This window comes from Carettochelys insculpta, chromosome 1, assembly GCF_033958435.1.
Source record: "Carettochelys insculpta isolate YL-2023 chromosome 1, ASM3395843v1, whole genome shotgun sequence".
NCBI lineage: Eukaryota > Metazoa > Chordata > Testudines > Carettochelyidae > Carettochelys > Carettochelys insculpta.
The window spans coordinates 333,046,573-333,052,572 of NC_134137.1; positions in this window are offsets into that span (position 1 = coordinate 333,046,573).

The following is a 6,000-nucleotide window of genomic DNA, read 5'->3' on the forward strand; positions in this document are numbered from 1 at the left end:
CAAAAGGATAATACAGAAGTTGTTTGATGCTGGCTTATTGATATAAATATCGGAATAGCCACCTGCTTTGGGGATTGGCTGTCCCATTTTTTGCAGTGTACCCTAAATGAATGACCTTAGCTGGGACTCTGGTTATAAATGGATTGAATAGTTTTGTTATACCTATGGCAGTAGTAAGCAGCAGCCCTTAACACTGTGGTTGATACTAATACTGCCTCAACCCCTCAGCTCCAGCAGCCAGCATCTGGAAACTTCAGTTCCCTCTGCCAACATGTAATAAAGGAGCAATGCCATTGTGTTTTTAAGCAAATATAATTTTTACATCTGTAGTATGATAAATGTGGCTTAGAGGTGAGATATACAGGGATGCTAAGGAGGAGATGGTAAACTGGGAATTTGGTGCTGGTGACATATAGGTCAGACTTCTGTTCTTTATGCAAAGCAGTGTTAATGCAATGATAGTTGTAAAGTCCTGTAGTGATTTACAAGTGACTCTCTGCAAATCTCATAAGTCAGGATCTAGTTGTCTGATTACTATCTCTACAGCAGCTCTACTTAAATGAGCTTCAACTGGCCCACAAGCAACTGAATATAGCACACTTGTTCTTTGGACAAAATGCCGTACATTTTGAGTACAGCAAAACACTAGATGGACACTTTAAAATATTTGCTCCTGATAAAAACCATGATCAGATACAGTTTGTGAAAGGAAGTTTTCCTGGTGTTACGTTTGTATGGCTGCAGCCCATGAAAGCACAATTTAATTTTGAAAAAGGAATTTGCCATGATGCCATTTAAATAGCTGGATGGTCATCCTGAAAAAATCCTCAGTGAGCTGCCTTTTTGACACATTTTGGCAAGGGCATTAAGAGGTGTTTCTGACACTGATGACGTAACAGCCAAAGTATAGATAAGCCACTTAAAATTTAGAGAACTCATGAGCACAAAATCTCAATAACAGCTTCTGTGCCAAGACACACAGGGACTTTACAAGGATGTCTGCCAAATAAAACAAACATAGAATACAGACTGACACAGCTACCTCTCTGTTCCGCTTCCAAATAAAATAATCTCAAAATACTTGAGTAAATAAGGCTCTGCATACAGTTACCTTAATGGTTCCTAACCTTTTCAGTACATACCACACTTCAATGAGAAATAATTTCATGGAGCACCCACTTTTTCTGACTGAGGGGAGGGGGACTTGATGACCCTGCACCAGCTGGGGCCTCAAACAGCCAGGCTACCTGAGTCCCAGCTGGGCTTTGCAAAGCCTCTGAGAGGGGAAATGGACTAACCCCAAGCTAGCTGGGAATCAGGCAGCCTTCCTGCTAGAGCCCCCGGCTGTTACAGGGTTGATCAATTTCCCCTCCTTTCAGCACTTTGCGGAAAATGGGGAGGGAATTAATGACCCCAAGCCACATGAGGACTCAAGCAGCAAGGCTGTCCAGTTCCTAGCTGGTGTGGGGTTGTTCGATTTCCTCTCACAGAGGTTTTGCAAAGTGGCTGTGGGAAGGAAATTGACATGCTGTGTCAACAGGGCTCAGGCAGCCTTGCTGATTGAGCCCCCCCGGCTGGCATTGGGTCATCTAAGTGTGCAGCAGAAATTTCATCAATTGTCCCCTCTGCCCCTTGACTCCACAGAGAGCTGTTGGGAGGGGAAATTGATGAAAATTCTGCTGCATGTGTAGTTCTCACGGCACGCTGGCAAAGGGTCCTGTCCTGTGGTAAAATCAGTAGCTTGTCTAGTAGGATGAAATCTCTGTGGGCACCTTTTACAGAGATCCCAGGAAGGTGGTGGTTGGAGAGGGAGGGGGTTGTCCCTCTAGCAGAATAGGCCATGTGAGCTGGCCCACACCTGAGAGTAGCCAGAGTTCTGTTGGAGGCTTTCAGCAAAGCTCTGAGCTTCTACACAGCTCTGGCCTCTGTCACCTGACAGCACGCCTACTGTGAGGCTATGTCTACAGTACATGATAAAGTTGAATTGAAGACAGTTAGCTCGATTTTACGTCACTGATTTTAAGGAGCGCGACAGTCTATATAACATCTTTGAAAGGGGCTGGTAGCCTCAAGTTGGAGTTAAGGCTAGTGTGGAAGCCCAGTGCCTTTTGACAGGCTTTATTTGCCTTCAGCTGCATCCAATATGTAACCCATAATGCTCCATGGTTGGCTGCTCCATTTCTACTGCTCTTGAGGTGTGCAGGAATTAGGTAACAGGAAGCCCGCAAAGTTGAATTTGATCTCAAGAAGCCCATGATGACTAGCCTGTACGATCATGCTTGTAAGCAGATGAGAAGCTTCTTTCTTTCTTTCTTTGCTATCAGTGCGGTGAGCACATCTACCCATTAAGAATAGCCCCAGCACGGAGTTTGTGGTTCTGTAATCTGAGCACTTGGATTTTTTTTTCAGCGCTGGCGCCAGCCCCTGCCTCACTGCACCACATGGCAGCTAGGTGCTTGCCCCCAATGAGGGATTTTCAGGGGCTTGTTGCCATTGGGGGGGAGGGGAGAAGTTTCCCCCAGTTGCAAAGATTTTGGAGGGGCTTGCTGCCACTTGGGCGGGATTATGTCAATTGGCTCTGCAGCCACAGAGCCTTCTGCCCCCAAAGATTTTCGGGGGCTTGCTGCTGCCAGGGGGGGCCATGTCAATGAGCTCTGCAGCCACAGATCCCACACTCCTCTATGGCAATGAGGGAGATCCATCCTGTGTGTTGGGCACCTCTGTGTGGTGAAGTGGGAAGCCAAAGCCCTTCAAACACATCTTTCTTCCAAGCCTTACGTATCCTTGTCTTTCGTCAAGCTTTGCATTGTTCCTGTAATATTTTCAGAGATGAGCATTCTGGATTCAACGAGGAGGGAAAAGCAGCTGGAGGGCCAGTTGAGAAGATAGACACCTGGCCATGTGACACCCGGGCACAGTGTCACTTGTGTAAATTTGGTGAGCTCCATCCCCCACGTTGGGCAGTGTAGTGTAGTGCAGTGGGAAGCCATAAATCCTGTTTCAAAAATGTTTTTTTTTTTTGCCTTGCCTTTCCTAGCCTTCTCTTTTGTCAGGCTTTGCATTGTTTCTGTAAAATTTTCAGGGATGATATTTCTGAAACCAAGAGAGTGGGACAATGGCTGAAGGGCCAGTTGAGAAGACTCAGACACCTGCTGTTTTCTGTAAAATCTTTGAGAATTCAGTTACAAAAGCAAGAGAGTTCAGTTAATTTGGTGATCTTTGTTGATGCTCTCGTCCAAATCTTTGTTTCTTTTGGTAAATTCCTTTTATCAAATGGCTTCCTTAAGATGGGGAAAAGTGGCTGGAAGGCCAATTTAGATGACACATGCTCCTGGGTGAGGCCAGGCCTGCTTTTAGTAATTTGGCAAGCCCCATTCCCCGTGTTGTACACAGCTGTGTAATGAAGTAGAAAGCCAAAATCTCTGCTTCACCAAACGTCTTTTTTCCAAAATGTTTACTCTCTGTCGCTTTCTTCAAACTTTAAATTGTTCCTGCATTATTTTCATGAATCATGTTTCTGGAATCACATTGTGATTCCCTACTGTTCCTTCTTTCCTTCTGGAAAAATGGCTGTTTGCTTTCAGTGGGAGGGGAATGAAGGCAATGAAATGTGGGCCGATGACATCACATACCCATGACCTCTTGAGGGACATTTTTCTCCCATACTATGCCAGCATAAATCTCCAGAATGCTATGGGATGAGAGAACAGTGGGATAGGTTCCCATAAGGCACTGGTGAAACAGTTGATGTTTGGGAATTGATTGTGGCAGCAATATGTTGAGTTTGTGGGGAGGTGAGGGTATTCAAATTTGAATTTATGAAACCCAGAATTACAAACTTGATTTGAATAAATTCAAATGTATATTGTAATGTAGACATAGCCTTAGACATGCATTACCAGGGATGCCTCCTGTGTGAGGTTGTCCTGATTGCTGAAGTGGAAGTGCCTTGATCTGAGTTATTTTCTGTGGGGAAACCTCTGCAGGGCCAAAGTAGGCATAAGGTAAATACTCCTTGTAAATACCCCTCTCCCCTGCCTAGTCACTCTCCAAATCTTCCTAAGAGCTGATGGTAGCTGCCTGGAGGCTAGAGAAAGGTGGGACAATGCTCTCCTTTCAGTGCAGTATGGAGAAAATCCTTATGTGGAGGATCTCCTCTGTGCATGGATTTCAAGACTGCAAAGAATGAAAAAAAAAAGATAAATTCTGTTCTTGTTCTGTTAGTTTCTGTTCTTGGTCATGTCTGATGGGCTAATGCTCACCCTGATGGACTTCAGAAGTGGCCCATTACTTCTGGAGGCTCCAACACAAAGCCTCACCTGTAAATACTACAGCATCAGATTACTAGACTTAACGGCCTGATACAGTGTGGTAAAGTAGCCATAAGACAATTATAAATGTCTAATTCTACCTCTGGCCACTTACCAGATTACTAGGGTGAGTTGAATGACAGAAGCTGCAAATGGTGGGGGGAAAAAATAATTAAGTAAGAAATTTACCAGTCTCTTGCACTGTAGCGTTTCTCCTTGTTCATCACAAATGGGAAGGTGCAAGCAGTGAATCCCAGGGGTGGGGGTAAGGATGTGTTCATTATTATTATAGTTGAATAACAGACAGGACTGGAAGTTTCCCTCCATACAGAACCAGTACTCTAATCCCAGGAGTTACGTGGGAATGAACACCATAGCAACTTCCTGTGGAGGAACAGAACTCCACTTTGCAAATCGTCCTCAAGTGAGGCTCATACAGTTTTCCCCTACTGCCTCGGGAAACTTTTGTGATGCCTCTCACACTACCTGGTGTGTATTGCATGGAGCAATTTTCATGCCCTAGACATTTATGTCACAACATTCCAAGGTTTAGAACAAAGCAATACAACTGTTTCCCATGAATTGTGAAAGGAGGAATTTACCTTGATCAGAAAGGCTTACAGCTCCCGAAAGCCTAACCTTTTCCTCATGACAACAGCAGTGTGGTTCTTTTATAGGTAGTGGAAGTAATTTCACAAATTGCATTTCAACTAGCAAAGTCTGCTACAAACTGGTTTAATCCTAATCTGATTGATTAATCTCTCAAATGGAGAGAGAAATGTGCCTACCACTAGAATGTCACTAGGGCTGGCTCATGCCTTTCTGTGGTACTTAGTTGTAGGACTCCAGCCAACTTTGGTGTAGTTAAGAGCCCCAGGCCTTTGGGATTATTATTTGCATCACTGCTGTGATGAACACTGTACAAAGGAAGAGGCAGGATTACCTTTCTGTTTCCCCCTGCACCAGAACTGTTAATTTGACCAGATCAGTGAATGGAATATCCTGGTTGAGTTCTTTCTAGATACTAAATTATATCAGAGACTAATGGCGAGTCCACGCACAGCTAGCCTTCTCTTGCACTGCCCAGGCTGTGAATTGTGTGTTGTGACCTTAAGAGCACCCCAGTGCCAACTGGCATAATGTTATGAGGTGGTATGTAATACATCATTAGAAAACTAATAACACACTGATCAGTAGCATTCATGCATGACATAGGTACAGTAAACCCACAAAGGACTTTCTAGGCATGTGGTGGAAATAGGTTCTTAAAATGTATTTAGCAAGCAGTGCCTAAGCCAGGTGTGACCCAGACAAATATAGTTCCACCTGCTTGAATGGGTCTCCAGTGTATATTAAGTAAGATATGACCAAAGACAAATATTTCACATGCCCAGTAAACAAAGCCCTCATGAGATCAAGGATGCCGGGATCCTCCTGTAAACTTCCTCCTGCAAATTGCCAGGGTCAAAAATCAAAACCAAACCCAGGGTGAATAAAAAAACGAGGATTTTTTTAAAAGAATTAAAAGTGGATTGTTTTATTTAAATCCATTTTTTTAACTCAATAAAATACTAAATTTCTGATTTAAAACTGTTACAATTACATGTCATAAGGTACACATACGTTTACAGTCTTGTAAAAATGAATTTGAAGTACATCAGGAGTAGGAAGCCTGCTATGCAGGCAGGAG